The sequence below is a fragment of the Notothenia rossii genome (genome assembly GCF_949606895.1).
Source record: "Notothenia rossii genome assembly, chromosome: 2".
Lineage (NCBI taxonomy): Eukaryota > Metazoa > Chordata > Actinopteri > Perciformes > Nototheniidae > Notothenia > Notothenia rossii.
Window position 1 is genome coordinate 1,569,086 of NC_136904.1, and position 25,014 is coordinate 1,594,099.

Consider the following 25,014-nt stretch of genomic DNA (forward strand, 5'->3'; position numbering starts at 1 on the left):
GATTTTCTAACTTCATGGTATTCCAGTTCAACATTTGGTCCAAACAAGCTGCTGCGATTAAGAGTTGATGTCCATAGTTCTCTTGGAGCAGTCTTTTGGCTTCCAAAAAGCCCTTTTTAGAATCCATGTATTGGCAACTTTTGACCAAGTCTTTAGCTTGGCCTTCTGTATAGGGTTAGGGTCTCTAGCTTGGCCTTCTGTATACTGCTCTAGAAAGAACAGCCTGTCTTTGTAATTGTCAGTTTGATCTTCATTTGTATGTTGGAACATTCTGATGAATGAAAGGTACTGTAATGGCTCTCCTTTAAAGATGGGTATTTATCTGGATGGGAGTAATGTTAAGCGTTGCTCCTTCATTAGCATTTCAGTGATTTCGTTTTGTCGCTGCATTACTTGAATAAAGTCATTGCTTTCTGTCTGAGAGCTTTGGCTGACTTGGATGGAGTGATGCTGCTGTGCTGATGCTGCTGTCCTTGTTGTGGGCCCTGGTTGTAATACTTGAACATGTCCACTAGGGGCTGCATGACTTGAGTTCATTGAATTGAAGTCTATGAAACTCTTTTTATTATCCTTCTCCACAGGTTTTCCTTGGTTCTCTTCATCCTGGAAATCATCACTTTCATCTGGCTGACCCGTGTCATACTGCTCCTCCCCCACACGAGGGTCAGGGTCAGAGTCATCATCCTCAGAAGCTTCCAATGTTTTCATTTTGGCTGTTGCAGCATCAATATCAGTTTGAAGCTCAAGCTTTTCCATGTCAGCTCTGATATTGGCTTTCATTGCTTCCAGGTCAGCGTCTTGTTATTCAAGTGAGTGTTTCTGTGATAAGGCAGCAGCGTGTGATCTGAGCGCAGCTCTCTCTGCCTCTGCCTTTCTTCTCACTCAACTCACTTCAACTTTTACCTTTGTTGCTTATCATGCCCACTGATATTGCTGGTATATTATGTGGACTTGACATAAGTGCAGTATAAGAGCCATGGTCATGCTCAAAGGAGGCAGCTCTAGCTAACCATTTCTTCATCTTGAAACTCATTGGTATCTCCCAAAAATTGCATATTTCAGTCAACATGATCACTTTCTTGTTCTGGCTCCGACAGCATTTCCTGCACTGAGTAATGTGAGTTTGAAAACTCTTTGGAGAGTATTTGAAAAACCTCACAACAACCTTGCATCTCAATGATATTCCCATAATCAATCATGAGTGAATAAATCAAATTTTTGTTCCTTGAGACTTGACCCAATTTCGTTCTCCTTTTTTTAATGAACTGCGCCAGCTTATCTTCCAAAGCCTTTTCTGTAGGTCTTATTGTTCTTTTTGGTCTGACGTCAGCATTTTCCACAGGCACTTCACGTTCATTCAAGTTTGGGTCCAAAGGAGTTTCATCCGTTTCCACATTTTTCTTTTCAGCCATTGTTATGATTTATGGTCATTAAACATCCACTTGTAAACAGCTGTCCTTATTTTAATGTTGCGCTTTGTTAGTGTGCGGCTTGGATCCGCGGCAGTGAGCCAGATAGACAAACTTATTAAAGCGCTTTTCAAGATGCGCTCCTTGAGTTACGTTTCACACTTTATTCATAAACGAATTTATTCCACTTCCAGCATTAGACTATACTGTATTGCAGGGGTCGGCAATTAAGTTCGGCCTTGGGCCAATTTTTTTCTGAGCCAATAGATGGCGGGCCGGAACATAATCAAAGGCTAATTTAAAGTGGACCGATGAATGCTATATTTGAATAACATATTGTAGGGCCATACCTATGTATATAAGGCATATTTATACTTTTTATTTTTCAAAATACCAAACAGATCATGCATTTTAGCCATTCCTCATTTCGCTCAATTTAACACTGTCTTTGCATGGGCTGATTCTGTGAGAACAGCACCATCTACAGGCCTGGCATATGCACTACAGCGTCTCCAGCCAGGGCTCGACATTAAGGGCTGCCCGATGGCCCGGGGCCATCTAGTATTTAGCTCGGGCCATGAAGCCTCACCTGCTGGTTGCCCGATCGGGCAATCTATTATGCCAGCAGCTCACGGATCCAGTAATGAGTGACCCGACAGTAAAACTAAGCATATCTATAACTAGTTTAGGTAGTTTGAGAGGTCATTAAAATAGCTACGTGTGATATTCTAACCTGAAGTGTGTGTTTTGTCTGCTCACCGCTGCATGTGATCATGCAGAGCTGCGTGTCGACTCGTCAGCAGCTGATCTCTCTCTCTCATCAGATTAGAATTCACTCGCGTTTATGTCCATATTGATCAGATCCAGCTAGTTCTAGCTAATGATATGACTACCTGCTTATTAAAAGACACCTAAACAATAAGTGTCGCTATGCAACTGGGTGAGGCCACAAAGTATAGTGCAGCATTATCCATTTGTTTACATGCCCACCGGAACCCCGAGGCATTACCAACAGATCAACGCACAATCAACCCATACAGGACATCTCTTTCTCCACATTAAGTGTTAGACATTAGAATTGACTCTTCTTGTCTGTCACATACTCTTCTTGTCTGTCACATAAGTGGCGCAACTGAAGCGGTATTGTGCTAAAGGGAAATTATTGTGACCGAAGAGATTTAGATTTGCCGGCCAACGGGAACTCTGACGTCGCCATTTTGAATGCTTCGCGGATGCGCTCGGCTCCTCTCGACTGCTGCTCGGGTCTGCTCGGTCAGCTTCCGGATGAGGAGGCATTCGTTCGACCAACTTACAGTAGATAACATTACAAACATTTTTAACAGGGGCCATAATAGTGTAAATAATGTTTGTTTTGGCAGTTACAACTGAATGTAATCAGTGCATGACATTAAGGATTTTGGGAGATGGCCCTATGGGCCATCTAAGCTAATTTACAGATGGCCCTGAGCCCAATAAAGATTGCCCTGAAAAATGCGCGCGGACGAAATGACGCACGAAGGGTTTGGGGGGCCTCCCCCTAGAACATTTAGATTTTTGCAGGTCTTAGATGCTGTCTGGTGCATTCTCTAGACTGAATTATAAGATGAACCACCACAATATTACAATTTCAATTGTAAGTTATAACTGCCAAAACAAACATTATTTACGCTATTATGGCCCCTGTTAAAAAATGTTTGTAATGTTATCTACTGTAAGTTGGTCGAAGGAATGCCTCCTCATCCAGAAGCTGACCGAGCAGACCCGAGCAGCCGAGTGCATCCGCGAAGCACACACAATGGCGACGTCAGAGTTCCCGTTAGCAAGCAAATCTAAATCTCTTTGGTCAAAATGTCCAGTCAAAATAATTTCCCTTTAGCGCAATACCGCTTCAGTTGCGCCACTTATGTGACAGACAAGAAGAGTATGTGACAGACAAGAGTAGTCAATTCTAATGTGTAACACTTAATGTGGAGAAAGAGATATGCTGTATGGGTTGATTGTGCGTTGATCTGTTGCTAATGCCTCGGGGTTCCGGTGGGCATGTAAACAAATGCATAATGCTGCGCTATACTTTGTGGCCTCACCCAGTTGCATAGCGACACTTATTGTTTAGGTCACGGTGTCTTTTAATAAGCAGGTAGTCATATCATTAGCTAGAACTAGCTGGATCTGATCAATATGGACATAAACGCGAGTGAAGTCTAATCTGATGGGAGAGAGAGATCAGCTGCTGCTGACGAGTCGACACGCAGCTCTGCATGATCACATGCAGCGGTGAGCGGAACAAAACGCACACTTCAGGTTAGAATATCACACGTAGCTATTTTAATTACCTCTCAAACTACCTAAACTAGTTATAGATATGTTTAGTTTTATTGTCGAGTCACTTATTACTGGATCCGCGAGCTGCATGATACTGGTATAATAGATTGCCCGATCGGGCAACCAGCAGGTGAGGCTTCATTGCCTGAGCTAAATACTAGATGGCCCCGGGCCATCGGGCAGTACTTAATGTCGAGCCCTGGTAATGTTTTCTACTTTTTTACATCTGGGAAGGCATTTGCCTTCATCAGATGGAAAGTGTCTTGACCAACAACTTAAGTATTTCTTATAGCTATGCAGGGTATGCAAGCGAGCAAACACAAACAAGAACAAATAAACAAGTGAAGTGAAGAATAAAATTGAACAATATAATATTGTGCTGGTTCATCTCATAATTCAGTCTATAGAATGCACCAGACAGCATCTAAGACCTGCAAAAATCTAAATGTTCTAGGGGGAGGCCCCCCAAACCCTTCGTGGCATTTCGTCCGCACGCATTTTTCAGGGCAATCTCTATTGGGCTCAGGGCCATCTGTAAATTAGCTTAGACGGCCCACAGGGCCATCTCCCAAAATCCTTAATGTCATGCACTGCCAGCGCTTTCGAACGGCAATGTCCGTGGCTGTCTCCTCCTGATTGGTGGAATTGGCCCAATAGCCGTAGCGCCACTTCTGTGGCGTCATAGAAGTGTTCAAATCTGGATCAGTCTGTATCAGATCCGTTGCAGCCCCTTTTTAAGAGATTTGGGTATGGAGGAAAATAGAGATGGTTGTGTTTTCTGACACTTGGTGAGTTCCCTGGAACACCGGGGACACATGTTCATGTATAAAAGACGTTAAAAAGTGCATTTTGCATGATAGGTCACCTTTAAAGGGTACTTGTGAGATTTGTATGTACGTGTACGGTACGGTTAAAAACTGTTCCTCGACGGCGTCTCTCAGGTTGCCCATCACTGTGGCTTTAGCACAGGCGCCGTGGGAATTGTAGTCCTTTCTAGTGCGTTGACTACAGACGTCACAATTAGGTGGCCTTTCTTATAAAATCAAAATACTGGTTCTAACAGTCGTGTTGCCATGAATCTGTCTCAGTCTGCGCACCAACGAGAGGGAGACAAAGTCTAAACCAAGGGTACTCTCCATCTAATCTCATCCAATCATACATTTACGGGCAACACCCTGTGGGATAAAATGTATTGTCACACGAGGTTCGGGGCTTTTTTAGGAAATAGTTGTTACAAATTACAGCTTTGCTGCCTGTAATTTCTATGACGTGACGGAGTCCTTGGCCAAGTCTATATATATATATATATTTTGCTCTCTTATAATTAATAGTTAAACTTAGAAGTTGTCTGTCTTTCCTGGGATTTTGAACACAACAAACCCGATACTCACATAAATGAGTTATTAAGGTAAGTTAAGGCAAGGCAAGTTTATTTATATAGCACCTTTCAACACAAGGCAATTCAAAGTGCGTTACAAAAAATGACATTAAGAAAATCAAATTTAAAATCAGTCATTAAAAAGAAAAGATAATAAAATAAACATTAAAAGAAAAACTACATGGATAAAAGTTACAGTGCAGTTTAAGATGTGAATAGTTCAATTAAAACCAGCGACAAAAAGAAAAGTCTTTAGTCTGGATTTAAAAGTAGTCAGAGTTGCAGCGGACCTGCAGGTTTCTGGGAGTTTGTTCCAGATATTTGGAGCATAATAACTGAACGCTGCTTCTCCATGTTTAGTTCTGACTCTGGGGACAGAAAGCTGACCAGTCCCTGAAGACCTGAGAGATATGGATGGTTCATAATTTAGCAGTAGGTCAGAAATGTATTTTGGGCCTAAGCCATTCAAAGCTTTATAAACCAGCAGCAGTATTTTGAAATCTAGTCTTTGACACACAGGAAGCCAGTGTAAAGACTTCAGAACAGGAGTGATATTAAGTTAAACCCAAAAGTCATTTATCAGTTATTAAAAGTAAGTTAAACCTGATACTTTAATAACTGATAAATGTGAGTATCGATACTCACATTTATCAGTTATTAAAGGCAGTTAAACCCAATAAATACATTTATCAGTTATTAAAGTAAGTTAAACCCGATACTCACATTTATCAGTTAATCCTCACGTGCTGCTTTCTCTCTGAGACCGGACCGACATTTTCTATTTCCTCGTCACCGGCGCGCATTGCATCCTGGGAGACGGTGGGCTGCGAGGAAGAGGACTCTTCAAATCCGGGAAAAGAAGAAGGCCGCTCTCCAACTCGCCCCTCCCCCTCTCTTCTGTCTGTCCGCAGAATCAAAAGTCCTTTATTGGTCCCACAGAGGGACATTAACATGGATACAGCAACAGTGGAGATAGATGCTGCTCCCAGACCGTAGTGGAGGAATACAGGGGAGGACTCTCTGCAGTCTTCCCGGACTGAAGCACCAGGCTTCGGCTTCAATAACCCACTCTGAAATGAGGCAGACAGGCAGGCTGTTCCTTGGGAGGCCACTGTGTTTCCTCAGGACTTTGTTATACAGCTAACTGGAGACAGACTGATCACTGCTGCTGCTCCCGCTCTCTTCCGGACACACAATACGCTCGCTCACTCTCGCTCGCTCTACACATGCACGCGCCACACCTCCCTCTCTCTCTTAAAGGGATAGGCGACCCCACTCTGTATCACCCTGCTATTATAAGATAGATAGATAGATAGATAGATAGATAGGTAGATAGATAGGTAGGTAGGTAGGTAGATCCTTTATTGATAGATAGAATCTATCTATCTATCTATCTGATAAAAGTAAGTTAAACCTGATACTTTAATAACTGATAAATGTGAGTATTGTGGTGACCACCTATTTAACTACTGGGACACAATTCAAACTGGGAACTACAGTTGCGGCTATTGTTCCCGCACGGACATGTTATGTGTTGCCTATATATGGTGTGTGCCCTCTTAGCTCTTTCTCTTGTCGACCCGGGCTGCGACCCGACAACATGTCCTATTCTGCTCTCTATTAAAGTACCCTTTCACATCTCCATTGCACCGCCTCCGACTCCATGTCCTCGGCACTACACTGGTGACCCCGATACGTCTTGGGAAGTTTCCTGGACGGAGCCGAACACAGCAAAAGGAACTCGAGTTCCTTTCTCGAAATGCCGGGGTTTGATCGGAGACGTCCGTGGCTGCCACCGGCACGCGGACTGAGGCTCGATGCACGCTCCGCGGAAGGCTGGAGACGTTGCTCGCCGTTCCCGCAACGGCTTTGTATCCGACGGGGGGACGATGCACGACCTGCTGGGTCGACCAGCAATCCCATTGCTACCTCGTGGGTTTGTTCTTCGGGGCGTGCGGCTGAACATCCCGGCTGCTAACCACGTGGGGCTAACGACGGCTAGCAGCTACCCATGGCTGCTAGCTAGCGGCTAACAGATAGTGCTAACGGCTAATGCTAACGGCTATTGCTAACGGCTAGTGCTAACGGCTATCGGCCCTTTTGAGTTTTCTGGTGCCGGAGAGGAGGTTCGACCAGCCGGTTGACCTCATGCGGACATTCTCACCTTTTTCACCACATCGACGGCGGTTCCAGACGCCACTCACGTTTTCATCGATGCCTGGGTGGTGCACTCCTGGACCCCGTCTCGCCTCGACAGTTCCGGACGTCGCCCATGCTCCATCGGCTCATGGGTGGCGCGCTCCAGGACCCTGTTTGGCCTCTCGTCTGTCCACGGCTCCTTCCTCCCGGGAGACTGCTCCTGCCTCCTGGGGTTATCTCAAGGCTTGCCGAGGACTTCATGCCCGCCGCCGCAGCACGTCTGCCTGCGGCCGGGTTCCTCTCCTGCTTCCCGGGGACGCCTCAGCGCCTGCTGAGGACTTCATGCCCGCCGCCGCGGCACGTCTGCCTGCGGCCGGGTTGCTCTCCTGCTTCCCGGGGACGCCTCAGCGCCTGCTGAGGACTTCATGCCCGCCGCCGCGGCACGTTTGCCTGCGGCCGTGTTGCTCTCCTGCTTTCCGGGGACGCCTCAGCGCCTGCTGAGGACTTCATGCCCGCCGCCGCGACACGTCTGCCTGCGACCGGGTTGCTCTCCTGCTTCCCGGGGATACCTCAACGCCTGCTGAGGACTTCATGCCCGCCGCCGCGGCACGTCTGCCTGCGGCCGGGTTGCTCTCCTGCTTCCCGGGGACGCCTCAGCGCCTGCTGAGGACTTCATGCCCGCCGCCGCGGCACGTTTGCCTGCGGCCGTGTTGCTCTCCTGCTTTCCGGGGACGCCTCAGCGCCTGCTGAGGACTTCATGCCCGCCGCCGCGACACGTCTGCCTGCGACCGGGTTGCTCTCCTGCTTCCCGGGGATACCTCAACGCCTGCTGAGGACTTCGTGCCCGCCGTCGTTGTGCGTCTGCCTGCGGCCAGGTTGCGCTTTTTCCTGTTGGGTTCTCCGCGACACCTACTCGCTCGCTGTGGGGGGTGCCCTCGCCCTCGTTAGGGCCCCTACCCGCTCCTGCGGCCCCCTTTCATGGCCCGTTCCATGGCCCGGTCCTCACCTGCGACCACACCCTCGTCGGCCCTTGTGGTGCTTCCTCCACGGGCGCGAGGATTTATTTTTGCCCTGTTTGAATTCTGGGGGGGCTTGTGTGGTGACCACGTATTTAACCACTGGTTCATAATTCAAACTGGGAACTACAGTTGCGGCTATTGTTCCCGCACGGACATGTTATGTGTTGCCTATATATGGTGTGTGCCCTCTTAGCTTTTCTCTTGTCGACCCGGGCTGTGTCCCGACAACATGTCCTATTCTGCTCTCTATTAAAGTACCCTTTCACATCTCCATTGCACCGCCTCCGACTCCATGTCCTCGGCACTACAATACGATAATAGAAAACATATTAGTTCTTCACTGCATATAATTTTGCTTTACTGAAGACACAAAAACATTCCAACACAACATTTGATGTGTGGTCCATTGTCGTAGAAAATATTATTACCTGCTTTGAGCCATTTTTTCTTGCGGTTCTGTGCTGCAGGTAGCCGACCATGGGCACATTTCTCGAACACTCTGCCATGTTTGGTGTGAATGTTTACATTGTGGTTGTTGAGGGACAGCCATTTGTCAGCAATCATTTATCCATTTCCATCCAGAGTTGATACGGTACACCAATATAGATGGTTCAGAATGGATTGTATCCATTCCCCAATAGCGGTACATTCAGGGACATGCACAGATATTTGGAGGGGCTATTGCTCTAAACTGGAAAAAGGGCCTCCCCACCGAAAAATAATATAAGACCAAAACGATTATTACATTAACTAATTTGAACAGTAATTCGCATCATCATCTCAGAACAAAATAAGCTAAGGCAACTAATATACATAGTGTGAACAGGTATTTTACCTGTTAACATATTATATACATGTTAGGCTAATGTTGCCTTGGTTAAAGAGCCTGTTGCTGTTTATTGCTTTGAATTATTTAAAACAAATATTATCTTCTTAAACGTGTATGGTAGTCAGGTGCATCACATCCTAATGTTTATTGATATATTTAGAGGGAGGGAAGGAATGTTTCAAAATTCTGATTCATCTCTACAATTTATTTAATTCATGGTGGTTTCAGTAATCCCATGGAAATTGAGGACATAAGTCATCTAAATGACTAATGTAATCTTTATGACTTTCAGAAAGGACAGGAGACCGACAGGTGCCTATCAAAGGACTAGCATCAGCAGCATGATGATGATGATGATGATGTTAAATATGTTGTTTTAGGAACATCCATTGTAAATACATGGAATTCAATAAACATTTAATAGCATATCATGCAGTTTGTCTGTGCCTTTTCCTCTGTGTTGTCCTAGCATATAGTCTACCCCATGGTTTGCTGTGCTGCCTGGGGATGCTCCAATAGCTCAGAGAAAGGAGTACAAATGTAAAATGTCCCCACTGACACAGAGTGGAGGAAAGAATGACTGGCTCAAGTCAGCAGGAGCCATTTAACTATCAAAAAATACAACAAAAGCAACAAAATATGTGAGGTAATCATATTTTTCCCAAAACGAAGACCACACCATTGGGAAGCTTAACGTCTGTTTGATAAAAATAAGGACCAGGGAGAGGCTTGCAAAACTCTGGGAGTTGAGACTCGGGTGCAATGTGAGGGTCTCATTGCAGGTCTTCAGGCTCCATCAGCTGAGCTGCAACATAATACAGACAGGTAATAATCAACAGAATCACAAGGACATTATATGACTCTGCTAAAAACACTCACCCATAAATTATGTTTTTGCTTACTGTTTGGAAGTCTCAAATATCCACTCTAAATCCATATCAATAGTGATGTATCACAAAATAGCTCTCTTCCTTATTATTATGTAACGTTAACTATAATATACTAGCTTGAACTCCAAAATGGATATCCTCATTTCACCACCTCCACCCAATCACACGCCCCAATGTTATATTTAACTAATATGTAACTCCCTGCACCCCGCATAAAATCACGTTTAGAAGCCCCTTTTCTCGAATTCCACAACGTTGGACGAATTGACATTAACAGAACGGAATTTACAATTAAAAGGCTGATCATGGTTAACGTGTTGCTAACTTTATCCGGTATCCTAGCCTAATCTGTTATCGTTCCCTAAATCTACTCATTTAGAAGGGGATAATCCACTAACATGCTTTAATTCACATGTTAATTTGATTCAGATGTGCTGATAATATCCGCAATATAAGTCTTTAAACGTCTTTCCTTTAAAAGTCCATCACAAACGCTCTATTATGCTGCAACTCTACTGCGCTGATAGCCTTGTCGCTAACTTCCGGGAACTATTGAGAGGCTCCACGATCTCCACGATCTGCCATTGCTGTAAAAAATGGTCCATTGGAGTGAACGGAGATCTCACATCTCTTCTATTATAGGGCTCTGGGTAGGGCCATTCCACCTTATCAAAAGCCAGGAGGGCCTTATCCAAAGTAACCTCCAAGCCTTGAATCATATTAAGGACCCTCCTAAAGTTGTGTAATCCTTGGCGACCCAGAATAAACCCATTTATTATGTCTTATGTCTTTATTAGGATCCCCATTAGCACTAGCATGAGCATTGGCTATTCTTCCTGGGGTCCTCGCACACACAAAACATACATAAACATACATACAACAAAATTATAACAAAACAAAACAGCTCATAATTTCATGCAATTTACAGTGCTGTATGAAGTGAAAACTAAAATGGTCAAAGGCCAAACAAAAGTAAATACAAATAAGTGTACATAATAATATATGCATACATAGCCAGACACAATTCAAATGTACTTTATAATACATCAATAATTTGTTAGCATGTACTTGAGAATGTTCCTGAATGATGTGAACCGGTAAAGAGTTCCAGCTGATCACGGCTCTGTACATGACTGTCTTCTGGCCCATATTTGATTTAGATTTGGGTCATACAAACCTTCCTTCTATTGTATGTCGTGTTTGATAGTTACGTTGTGCATATTTCGCTATAAACCTTTGTGATAATATATCTGGTGAGTGAGTCACTGTAATATTTCTGACAAAATGTAACAAAATATAAGTTGACCTCTGTCTGACAGTTAACCATTTCAGTGTCTCCAGCATTTCAGTGACTCTGGTTCTGTAGGAGCACTGCAGTGCACATCGTGCTGCCTTATTTTGTGCTACTTGTAGTTTGTTTAATTCTTTTTCAGCAGCAATAGACCATATAAGCAAACAATAATCAAGCTGCGACAGAACCAAAGCATCCAAAACTTGTCTACTGACATCCATTGGCAAATATTTTACAATTATTTTTACAATTGTTCCAGCTTGTGTAACAACAAAGAATGGTCAATGACATCAAAAGCAGGACTAAAATCAAGTAGTACTGCACCCACTAACTTCCAATTATCTAGTTCGCCCTTCCAGTCATCTGTTATTTGTGTTAAAGCGGCTCTGCAACAAAATTAGCAACATATCTAAGAAATGTACCAACTAAATATCCACTCCTGGTGGTTTATCATTACATTTATCGAGTAGACATTCAACATCTGTAATTGTCACTTTTTCTATTTTAAATGTACACTTCTTATTTTTCATAATTAAATCCTTTATTAGAAATGTGGAGTTACTATTTATAGTTTGATTCATATTTATCCTCAAATGTTTTACTTTATCAAGAAAGTAATCATTCAGATAATTAGCAATTTGTACTGGTTTTGTCAAAAATGTCCACCTCAAGATATGTTGAGGTGGATTTTGGCTTACGGCCCATCATGCCATTCACTAAACTCCACAGTTTTTTCCTGTCATCCTTTATCTCTTTAATATTATTTCCATAATATAATTGTTTTTTCGTTTTATTTAATGCTGTAACATAATTCCTTAACCTTCTATACATTTGCCCATCTGACTCATAACTTCATGAGAGAGCTACATTTTTTGCATCATCTCTTTGTTTCATTAGATCCCTTAATTCCTCATCTAACCAGGATGCTCTAAAGCTCCTTACTGTCTGCTTTCTAAGTGGTGCATGTTTATCAATCACCTGCAGAAATAACAAATTAAAGACATCAAGGGCATCATCCGGATCGACTTTCTCAAAAACATGTTTCCAATTCCAACATTGCTAACAAATGAATACCACAAGATAATATTTCCTCTATCTCAGACACTTTATTTCTTAGACTACATATATTTATATGAGCCAATTTGAACCCTTTACTTGGTAACTTATTCAACATTAAGATGGCAATTTAAATGTTATCACTTTTCCAATTCCTATCAGCTCAACTAAAACATACATGTAACACAATTTCAACCACACACACCATCACATACATAACCCAACATTTATCTGCACATAGATTGCTATAAATGTGCATACTCACTCGCTCAATTAGACGAGCGTCCCGGTAGCTCCCAAACATTTTTAAATAATAGTATGAAATGAAATAGATTCATGGTAATGTCTTGCAAAACACTAGATCTAATCAATACATCAAAACTACATTTTAGGAGGAATGAACAACAATAGAGACCAGTTAAAATTGGTCTCTCTTCAAAATCCAATAATGTGGAAATCACCAAAACATTACATTACATTACATTACATTGCATTTAGCTGACGCTTTTATCCAAAGCGACTTACAATAAGTGCATTCGACCAGGAAGATACAACCTTTAAGAAAACAGAATCATATAAGTACATCAGGTTTCATAGAGCCAAACATTTCAAGTGCTACTCAACTGGCATTTAGAAAGCCAGCCCTTTATTAGTATATAAGTGCTTTGTTAGTAATTTTATCGCTCGAAGTGGAGTCTAAAGAGATGAGTTTTCAGTTTGCGTCGGAAGATGTGTAAGCTATCTGCTGTCCTGATTTCAATGGGGAGCTCATTCCACCATTTTGGAGCCAGGATAGCAAACCCACGTGTTTTTGCTGACGGGAACTTGGGTCCCCCTCGGAGTGCGGGTGCAGCGAGCTGTTTGGCTGATGCAGAGCGGAGTGCACGTGCTGGGGTGTACGGTTTAACCATGTCCTGGATGTAGGAAGGGCCAGATCCATTCGCAGCATGGTACGCAAGTACCAGTGTCTTGAAGTGGATTCTAGCAGTTACTGGAAGCCAGTGAAGGGAGCGGAGGAGCGGTGTGGTATGGGAGAATTTGGGAAGGTTGAAGACCAGACGAGCCGCTGCATTCTGGATGAGCTGCAGAGGTCGGATGGCACATGCAGGTAGACCAGCCAGGAGGGAGTTGCAGTAGTCTAGGCGTGAGATGACGAGAGCCTGGACCAGAATCTGCGCTGATGTCTGGGTCAGCTGGGGACGTATCCTCCTGATGTTGTAAAGCGTGTATCTGCAGCAGCGGGTTGTAGCAGCGATGTTTGCAGTGAAGGACAGTTTGTTATCTAGGACCACACCCAGATTCCTTGCAGTCTGAGTCGGGGAAACAACAGAGGTGCCGATGTTGATTGTTAGGTCAAGAGTGGGACAATCTTTTCCCGGAAGGAAGAGCAGTTCAGTCTTGTCAAGGTTGAGCTTGAGGTGATGAGCAGACATCCACCGAGAGATGTCTGCTAGGCAAGCAGAGATGCGTGTGACGACCTGGGTCTCTGAGCGGGGAAAGGACAGAATTAGTTGGGTGTCTTCAGCGTAGCAGTGGTATGAAAAACCATGCGGGCTAATGACAGACCCGAGCGAGTTTGTGTACAGGGAGAAGAGGAGGGGACCAAGAACCGAGCCCTGAGGGACCCCTGTAGTTAATTGACAAGGGTCGGACTCGGACCCTCTCCAAGTAACCCTGTAGGTGCGGTCGTTGAGGTATGAGGTGAGGAGGGAAAGTGCAGTGCCTGAAACTCCAAGTTCTTGGAGAGTGTGAAGGAGGATCCGATGGTTCACCGTGTCGAATGCAGCAGACAGGTCCAGAAGGATGATGACAGAGGAGAGGGAGGCTGCTTTAGCAGTGTGCAGTTTGTCAGAGACAGCAAGGAGAGCAGTTTCTGTTGAGTGACCTGCCTTGAAACCAGACTGGTGCGGATCCAGAAGGTTGTTCTGATGGAGATAAGAGGAGAGTTGTTTAAAGACAGCGCGTTCAAGTGTTTTAGACAGGAACGGGAGGAGAGAGACGGGCCTGTAGTTAATAACATCAGACGGGTTGAGAGTGGGTTTCTTTAGGAGAGGGTTTACTCTTGCCTCCTTGAGACTGTTTGGAAAGTGACCAGAAGTTAGAGAAGTGTTGATGAAATGGGTGAGAAATGGTAGAATATCAGGAGCGATAGTCTGAAGGAGGTTTGAGGGGATAGGGTCCAGAGAACAGGTGGTAGGACGGGCAGAGGTAACGAGGGTAAGAACCTCACTTGGAGAGAGAGGGGAGAAGGAGGTCAGTGTGTGGGTGAAGGGAGGGTCTGGTGACCCAGCGGTGAGTAAAGGTGAGTCAGAAAAAGAAGAGCGAATATCATCAACCTTTTTTTCAAAATGGTTAACAAAGTCGCTTGACAGAAGGGAGGAGGGGGGAGGTGCTTTGGGGGGGTCCAAGAGGGTGGAGAAGATAGAAAATAATTTTTTGGGATTGGAATAGGAAGATTGGATCTTATCTTGAAAGAAAGTGCTTTTTGCCTGAGAGATGGAAGCAGAGAAAGAGGAGAGGAGAGCCTGATAGGTTAGGAGGTCGTCATGGTGTTTGGATTTCCACCATTTCCGCTCTGCTGCCCGAAGGATGGTTCTATTAGCACGCAGTGCATCATTTAGCCAGGGAGCAGGAGGGGACTGACGAGCCGGCCGCGATGTGAGAGGACAGAGAAAGTCCAGAGAGGATGAGAGAGTCGAGAGGAGAGTTTTTGCAGCAGTGTTTGGAGGCAGGAGTTGGAACGAGTCAGAGGAAGGGAGGGCTGAGAGCACCGATGAGGCAAAGGTAGAGGGGGAGAGGGAACGGAGGTTACGGCGGACAGGAGCAGAGTTAGAAGAGATGAGGTTGTTATGTTTGGAAAGGGGTAGAGAGAATGAAATGAAGAAGTGATCGGATGTGTGGAGCGGGTTTACAGAGAGGTTAGAAGTAGAGCAGTTCCTTGAGAATATGAGATCAAGGACATTGCCAGCTTTATGAGTTGGTGGGGATGGAGACAGTGAGAAAGCAAAGGTGGTTAACAGAGATGTTAGTTCAGATATCTTCCCTGTCTGGAGGTTGAAATCTCCGAGAAGTACAGCGGGAGGGCCAGCTTCAGGGATGTGTGAGAGGAGATTATCTAATTCCTCCAAGAAGTCCCCCAAGGCGCCTGGTGGACGGTAGAGAACAACAATGGTTAATTGTATAGGATGGGTTACTGTGACGGCATGGAATTCAAAGGTGGAAGGAGTGAAATTAGGTAGCTTGAAGAGGGAAAAGCTCCATTTGGGAGAGAGCAGGAGACCAGTGCCACCTCCTCTGCCAGAGGGTCTGGGTGTATGGGAGAAGGAATATGCTGTGGAGAGAGCTGCAACAATTCCCATTTTCATTATTCAATTAATTTCTTCTCCTATATGTATAATCATACCATCTATCAGGTCATGTCCATCAGTTATTTCCCACCTTCATTTCTGGTTTGAACTGAAACCGGGTTTATCACTGTTTCATAGAAATGCTCAGCTTCACTACAGTCCCGATAAAGTTTGGTTTGTCCATTGAAGGTTACGATGAGCGTTGCGGGGAACAATAGTCCATGCCTCACCTCAGCCTTGCGCAGCTTCATCCTGACGTCATTGAATAGGGCTCTCTTCCTGGCAATATCCGGAGTAATATCAGGAAATATCTTCACTTGCATGTCACGGGAAATAATCTCTCCCTTGCTTCTTGCCAGCTTCAAGATAGGTTCCTTAGCTTGATATCTCTGCATAGTGACAATCATAGGTCTGGGTCTCAAATCAGTCCCCTGCCCAATCCTGTATGCAATCTCGACTGCCGGTTCACATGAGAGCTCACTTCCGAACACTTCCTTTAAAAAGTTTGTCACAAAGGCAATGGGATCGCTCTTCTCAATGTCCGTTTTCAGTCCAATCACACGTAGATTAAACTTTCTGCTTTGAATCTCCATCCTCTCTATTTTGTCTTTGAACTCTTTGTTTTCCTTCATTAGATTGCCATTTGCGGTTTCGAGTATAGCAACCCTACAATCCATGTCGGTCATCCCCTCCTCCATATCACCAAGCTTCTGACAACATGAGTCAAGTTCTCCCTTTAAAGCATCAAGCATTTGATCCCTGTGTATGACACTGGGTAGTGTTTAAGTAATTTTGTTCTACATTTTGTATACAAGTGTATTGGTATAGCATCTGGTCCTGCTGATTTTCCTGCTTTCATGCCGTCAATAGCGACTCTTGTTTCTTCCTCATTAAGATCAGCCTCTAGCATCTCTGCAAACTCCTTAGAAATAGATGGAATATTCAGCCTGTCAAGAAACGTTTTTTGGGTCATGTTTGACTTGGGATTGATACAGATTTTCATAATATTTCCTAAAGTCCCTGTTTATTTCAGTATTGTCTATTCTCGTGTCATCGTTATTGTTAATAATGGAAGCGATGTTCTTCCTTGTTTCAAGCTGTTTGATCTGCCACGCTAAAAGTTTGCCAGGTTTTCCCCCTTGCTCGTAGAATGTTTGGTTGAGCCTAAGCATACTGGATGCTGCCCTGGCTGCCGATCATTTATTATATTCGGCTAAGAGCAATAGTTATTTTTCTACTTCAGGGTTGTTTTTCCTAAATACCTGGGGCCTCATTTATAAAGGGATATACGCAAAAAAAATGGCTTACGGCAGTTTCTACGCAATGCTTGCGATTTATAAAATACTAACTTGACGGGAAAACGTGCGGTCCTCCACGCAAACTCTAACCCATGCGTACGCACTAAGCACAAACACGGGAGAGACGAGAAACTGCGACACCGTTGGCAGAAGGAAGGATGGAGAAATATGTGGAAATAATACCATAAATAAAATGTTACCTCTCATTTATCATATATGAAGAATTCATTTTCAAACATTGATTAAAGCCAATCTTAAAATGATTTAACAAACGCCTGTTTGAGACTCCTCAGTGCACACAAAAACATAACTGGGAGAAATAAATAAATACGGATATGTTATTTAAAACCAGCTCGAATATGTTGTGTTAATGTTATGAAATGTTTTCTCATAAATGATGCGGTAAGCAGGAGGACAGAATTACGTCTAAACTGAAGCCGTGTTGCATTTCTATAGGTTGAAGATACGAGCATGGTTTTATATATGTTTAATACATGTTTAATCGTGTTTTATGCCGTTTGCCAAGACTTGATAAGTCGCTCGTAAAACACAGGAGGTATTGAAACTAAGAGCACCATGTGGTCAATTGTACAGCTAATATAACACAACACATTAGTTGTATTTCCTTTAACTGGTGGATATAGAGTTGCTGCGGGGGGGGGGGGGCGGGGTTGAGATGCACAGGCTGCAGTGGAGACGCTGCGCACAGCTGATCGACAGCTGGGACACAAACCACCAAATACAAAAACATAATTCAGATCCAGTCGTCATGACTCCACTCCGGAGGGATCCCCCGATCATTTCTTACAGTTTCTCATCAAGGGGGGGGGGGTCTCCTGTCCCCGGTACAAACACACTGCCTGAGGAAGGCTATGTGTATTTTTTTTGTCATTAACCTTTTTCGGACCACTTATTTATTTATTTTGGTGACGATCCGACCTCCATGGTGCTACTCTGGTTCAAACTGCATCCACCAAACAATATGATTTATCTCGACCTCCCAAAATAACCAAAATCTGACACGGTGTGAGATGTTTTTTTTAGCTGTCGTCATTTCCTGCGATCTTCTCCATGCAGTCAGTCAAAATGAATGAATGAATGGGCGTTTCTTTGACTATTTATAGGCAAACATGGGCGTTACATGAAGCCCGCCAAAGCTGCACCGCATTTCGAGTCGGTTGTGATTTATAAAGGGAAACCGGCGTAGGAAGTGCCGTACGCCATTTCCTCGCCGGTACGCAATGTTTGGTGAATCGGAAAGTGGCAGAAAATGTATGGACCTATTTTTCGGATTTCTATTCTTCTGTCTTTTCTGAAGTAACTCTCTGGATTTGGATGAAGTATAGCTAATGATATATCCTCTCAAAAAGCCTTGAAGACATCCCACTTGATCCATGCCGTGTGTAGTATTATCCCTGAAATAAATGTCTATCTCTGTCCCCACATATAGAGACATAGCCATTTCTGATTTAAATTCAATCTGAGTGGATCTCTAACAAGGTTCTCGTCCATGTTCACCATACAACATATTCCATGGTCTGATATGAATATACTGCCATAGTAACAGTCCTATATTCTTTAACATAACATCGCAGAGATTAAAAAGCCATCTATCTGCGAATATGACTGAAAAGTAGTTGAGTGACACGAGTAAGCAATATCGTTAGGTTTCAGGTGTCTCCAGATGTCTAAAAAATGTAACTCTTGAATGAAATGTTGAATAGTTGTTCTACTTCTACTGTGAGTTTGATCAATACCTGTGGATCGGTCCCTGCTTGGATCTAGTGTGCAGTTCCAGTCCCCTGCAATTATATATTCTCCTGAAATACATTTGTTAGAAAGCCAGGCTCATCTGTATTGGGGCCGTATATGTTAACCAAATTCAAGGTAACTGAGAGCGGTGATCCCTGGATAACCAATTATCTACCAAATGTATCCTTAATGACATTAGACACTTGAAAGGGCACTGATTTGTGGACAAGAGTCATGACTCCCCTGCTTGTGATGTAAATGACGATGCATAAAAGCTCCCCTGGTTGCCTCACTAGCGGCATTCAGCTCGTCTGCGTTGTTGGGTCTCTTGTGCCTCATCTTCCTCTCGGCAATACATAGAATCTCTACAGGGTTCAGGTCAGGCGAGCTGGCTCTCCAAATTCTGACTATTATCTCAACATTTCTAACTTTTTTCTGCAAATCTCACAATTACTTTTTTCCCAAAATGCTGACTTTTTCAAAAAAGCAGAAATTTCAGAAAATCTCAAAAGTCAGGCGTTTTCAGAAGACCTCCACATTTGGACTTTTTCTTAAAATAAGAAATTCCAGACTTTTTTCCTCAAAATCTTGACTTTTTCTGAAAATATCAAAATTCGGACTTTTCTGCAAATCTCACATTTACTTCTTTCTCCAAATTCAAACTATTTCTAAAATGTTGACTTTTTAAGACAACCTCAACATTTTGAATTTTTCCTAAAATAAAAATATTTTATCTCCAAAATCTGACTTTTTTTCTGAAAAATGTCAGATGATAGAAAGGCAACAGTAACTCAATAAACCACTTCTTACAACCAAGGTAGGCACAAGACCATTTCTGCTGCGACATTCAGGCGGTAGGGTCAGAAGGCAACATGAGAGTATGGATCCATCCTGCCTTGTATCAACGGTTCAGGCTGGTGGTGGTGGTGTAACGGTGGAGGGGATATTTTTTGGCATACTTTGGGCCGCTTAATACCAATTGATCATCGTCTAAAAGCCACAGCCTACCTGAGTGTTGTTTCTGAACATGTCCATCCAAGCTCCCCCTAGGGGCGAGAGGCCTCCAATACTCCCATTTGTTATTTGTCTTATTATTATTTTGGTGGGGATTGAAAATTGAGTGTCTGTACAAATCAGGTTATACCTACTTAATTATTTAGCGAATAAAAATATGATTGATTTGTTTGCTGAATGGGTGTATCATGAAACGTGACACACAGTATCTCTCATCCTCCCTCTCTCTCTCATCCTCCCTCTCTCTCTCATTACATTACATGTCATTTGTTAGACGCTTTTATCCAAAGCGACTTACATACCTTCAGTACTGTGGACAATCCCCACAGGAGCAATTTGGGGTGAAGTGTCTTGCCCAGGGACACAACGACATGCTGACTGCAGTGGGACTCAAACTTGCTACTAGGGCTTTCCCGAATACCATTTTTGGGGCTCCGGATAGTCGGTAGTAATCAGCAGCGAATATTCGGCTCGCGGGTGGCCGAAGAGTAACGGAGAAAATTCATATCTACATATAAAGATGGAGAAAGTAAACAATAACGTTTATGGTTAAGTGTTAGCACGCCCCGAAGAGGCACAAGCTCTTACGTTGATAATGGAGATTTCAATAAATTGAATTTGAAAAAAACAAACGGGAAAAAAATGAAAAAACAAACAAAACGAATATCCGATAGTAGCCCAACGAACGAATATTCGGATATTCGGGTACAGCCCTACTTGCTACCCCCTGATTCGAAGTCCAGCACTCTATCCACTGAGCCACAGCCTCCCCGACATCCTCCCTCTCTCATCCTCCCTCTGCCTCTTCCTCTGGCTGCTGTCCATATGTCTGTTGTTGTTGTAGAAAGTTCTATTTCGTATATGGCTTCGCCCTCTAAGGCTATCGCTATTGGGTAATCCCCCTGCGCCCCCGTGCAGCACTGAAACACTTGTAGTCCACGCCCACCCGCAAGGTGGGCCCCACCCTCGGGCCTCCTTCCGGTATAAATAGGAAGGTGCCCCGGCAATCTGCTCCCTCTTTTTTTCAGCAAACCAGCACAGTTACTGAAGCACAGCAATTGAGAATCATCATGAGCAACAACTGCGTCCGTGGTTGTCCCTCATGTGGCTCTGGGTTCATAATGAGTTATGACCTGCAGAGATAAAAGCAGTATGCGAATCCTGCCAGGGGTCAGAGCACGCGTACGCGGCTCTAAACCAGCAGGTAGCATGCACTGCGCTCGTCTCCCCTCGGGCGACAGGAAGCGGAGAGCGGACACTCTTGCTGCTGTGGCCGAGGAGGACGATTGGCCCGTCCAGGCTTACGAGCCCGCGGAGGGGGCCTCGTGTCCCTGGGGCAGAGTGCCGGGAAGGAGTCCGAAGCAACTCCTGCCCCGCCTCCCTCCACGGTTCACCGTTCGGTTCTCCCCTCCCTCCTCTCCCCCGGACGGGGGAGACAGAGTCGGAGCAGGTTGCCAGCTTGGCGGCCGAACATGCTTTCCCCCTCTCCGTCACCACAACGCGGCGGCGTCTGTTACGGAGACGGCCAGAAAAGTGCTACTGGACGCTCCAATCAGCCCGGACGGGCTGTTCGGACCCCAGTTCATGAAGACGGCCGCGGAACAGGTGGACGGCATTCGCCAGCATGTACAGCTGGCTCCAGTCGGCTGATCTGCCACAGCGGCACCAACGCCCGCAGCAGTCGCGGCGTCCACGCCGGCCACAGGAGGCCGCAAGCGGAGAGACGCCCACAGCAACCGCCCCGGCGGCTGCAGGGGCTCCGTTCCACGTCTCCGCTCCCCCGCCACCCCAGAGACAGGGTCTCCCGGCGACGAGTCAAAGGGGAGTGAAGCTCCCCCGCTCCTGGTCTGCTCCGCGAGAGCCTCCGAGGAAGCGGAGCCGGTAATTAAGCCGGCTGCCACTAATCTGTTGATTAAGTAGACAGCAGGGCTCCCTGCAGAAGCCTGCTGGTTTTAACCTATCGGTTAATAAACCTGCAGAGCTCGCGGCATTCCCCTGTCCGAGATACGCCTCCTACATACGGTCATAATAACCCATGAGTGCCGGTATAACGCCTCGTGTGGACAGCACTGCACACACCTCCATTCATCCCCTGAGCGTGTACACGCCTCATGATGAGAGCCGGAGTGAAACGCAACGTGTGGAGACTCCCTGGCGTGGCTCGTTGCCATGATGACCACAGAACATCTCGAGCATGTGCGCCCGCTCTTAGAGTGTTTCTCAGAGTGGCAGCGCGTGTGTCTGATGGACAGATGGATGAGCAGGCTGATCAGCAGAGGATACGTCCTGCAGTTCGCCTCTCCCCCCCCCCCCCCCACAGTTCAATGGGATACAGGAAACACTCCTGTCCTCCCAGAAGCTATGTCTTGCGCTCCAATCCGAGCTGCTGGAACTCCTGTTGAAAGAGGATATTTCCAGGGTTCCTCAAAGGGAGGAAAATCAGGGGTTTTCACTCCCGTTATTTTTCTAATCCCGAAAAAGACTGGGGGAATGAGACATCCTCGATCTGTCAGTATTCCACATGCTGACGATCAAACAGGTGCTGGAATGTGTTCACCAGGACGATTGGTTCACTTCCACCTGAAGGATGCATACTTCCACGTACCCATCATCCCGAAACACAGGAAATTCCTGCGTTTTCCATTCAGGGAATATCAGACCAGACAATCGTCTGCCGTTCGGATATTTCCTGGCTCCTCGCATTTGTGTAGAGAAGGCTGGAGCCACTACACAGAGGAGGGATGAGAGTGTGGTTTTCCTCTGGACGACCTGCTATTTGCTGGCTCGCCCCAGGGAGGAAGTCGCTTTACAGACGGTACATCTCGTATCGCATCTGTCAAAGCCTGGGTTTCATAATAAATTGGAAGAAGAGCTGTCCTCTTCCCTCTCAGACAATCGTTTATCTGGGAGTGGAGTTAAACTCAGCCAGCATGAGAGCGCGACTCTCGCGGCAGCGAGGGGAAGAACTGACAGCTCTCCTCCGGCGTGTCACAACCCACACAGCCCTCTCCGTGACGCAGCTGCTCGGCGTTGGCGTCAGCTGGTCACGTGATGATCCCCCTGAGTCTCTTCCAACAGGGGGACACTCCAGAGGTGGTTCATTCGCTGCAGAAGCCTGCCCTATTGGTTTATAAACTGCAAAACTCGTGGTATTCCTCTGTCCCAGATATGCCTCCTACACACGGTCATAATAACCACGAGCACCGTTATAACGCCTCGTGTGGACAGCATGCACACACCTCTCATCCCCTGGGCGTGTACGCGCCTCATGAGGAGAGACGGAGTGAAAGGCAGCGTGTGGAAACTCCCTCGCAGCCCTTTTGCCTCACGGGCAGCGGCGGCGATGGCGTGGCTCGTCACCATGAAGACCATTACGGCACTTCACAGAGAAGCCTCTCCCCCCAGCAGTTCCATGGGATACAAGAAACACTCCTGTCATCCACGGAACAGTGTCTTGCGCGGTTTTTACCCCCGCTATTTTTCTAAATCTCCTCTGTCCGGTGTGCGCGCTGTCCTGCTATGTGGCGCGCACGGCGGCCTGGCGCCGTTCTCAGCGCCTGTTCGTGCACTATAGAGAGAGCTCGATCGGGCAACCTCTGTCTGCACAACGGCTGTCACACTGGCTGTGTGAGGCTGTGTCACAGGCATATGTCTCCTCTGGGGTGGAGCCCCCGGAGAACATCAAGGAGCACTCCACCAGAGGAATTTCCTCCTCCACGGCTTTGCACGGAGGAATGTCAGTGGAAGATATTTGCACGGCTGCATCTTGGTCTTCCCCCTGCTCATTTATTCATTTTTATTTGAGGGATGTCTCCCATTCCTCTCTGACACACCCTGTACTGGGTGTCCTGTCGGGGTGAGTGACGTCAGGGAGCCAGCTGTGCGCCTCTCTCCTGCCTTTTGGCACGCGGAGAGCGGCCCATTTCCCCTCTTATAGGAGGGATGTTCCTTTTTCCTCTAACACACTTTGTACGGAGTGCCTGGTCAGAGTGAGTGACTTCAGGGATCCAGCTGTGCGCTCTCCTGCCTGTCTGCACGCAGAGAGCTGCTGTTCCCCCACTACGATCGCAGGACGAGGTGGGACTTTCGTCTCTACTTTCTCACAGCGGCCGGTATGTATTGTTCCCAGCCTTCACCCCGTCGGGAAGATAGGCATGTTTTGCTATGTTCCAGGTACGGTGATGAGCCATTACGCATGGCACATCAGGCAGGGGGGTGTTATTGAGCAGGTATGTCTGTGCTTCTAGTGCCGCGCGGACCCAGTGGGGCGCAGACTACATCATGCTTCGCCCTTAACCCAATAGCGATAGCCTTAGAGGGCGAAGCCATATACGAAATAGAACTGAGGTTACCTACTGTAACCCCAGCTTCTATGAGTAAATGGCGCAGCCCTCTAAGCGCTGGGCCACTGGCTCTACGAATAGCTGAAGAAAAGTTATGTTGTATGGGAGCAGATTGCCGGGCCAGCTTCCTATTTATACCGGAAGGAGGCCCGAGGGTGGGGCCCACCTTGCGGGTGGGCGTGGACTACAAGTGTTTCAGTGCTGCGCGGGGGCGCAGGGGGATTACCCAATAGCGATAGCCTTAGAGGGCTGCGCCATTTACTCATAGAAGCTGGGGTTACAGTAGGTAACCTCAGTTCTTCCATGAAGCCTTTTTCTAGTGTTTACATCCTGATTGCTGAGTCAACAGTCAAGCAGTTTTGGTGTTTATGGTCATAAGGCATGTGTATGTGTTGATTAGTTCATGTGTATTTGTTGATTAGTTCATGTGTATTTGTTGATTGGTTCATGTGTATTTGTTGATTGGTTCATGTGTATTTGTTGATTGGTTCATGTGTGTAGCATTTTTAATGGCAGTGTTTTGAAAATGGCAAACAAGTGAATATATCAGATTTCTGTGTCTTACTTAGAGAACCGTGTGCAGGGATTTGCAAAAAGTGCCAAGTTGAATTGCACATTTGGTGCAGAGCTGAAAATGTGTTCAGAGTTTGGGAGATTTGAGCTGTTTTGCTCTTTGAGGGTGAGATTAAATCATTGAGCTCCATGTGAGAATTTAGCTTGTTAGCAACTGACGAAAGCTGCAATTGTGTTTTGGGGAATGATATGTAAGGAGATATGTCAAAGAATAGGGTATAAGGTTTCTAAAAGTAGTTTGGTACTCTATTTATGTAAATTCCCTGGAAATGATTGTAAGTGACAGATAGTTGATACAAATTCTGCTAATATCCAGCAAGAAAGCTTTCACTAGGAAATTGGGGTAAGGAAGCA

The 25,014-nt window shown here is 45.6% G+C and overlaps 2 protein-coding genes across 2 annotated transcripts in view; one reads left to right on the forward strand and one right to left on the reverse strand.

Moving 5' to 3' along the window:
• LOC307027944 (uncharacterized protein) overlaps positions 1-25,014 on the forward strand; it is a gene marked incomplete at its 5' end in the record, with an annotated part of 249,562 nt that overhangs the window by 176,194 nt on the left and 48,354 nt on the right. The window lies entirely within an intron of this gene.
• The window catches only part of LOC307025910 (uncharacterized protein), a 77,640-nt gene that overhangs the window by 33,336 nt on the left and 19,290 nt on the right, over positions 1-25,014 (reverse strand). The window lies entirely within an intron of this gene.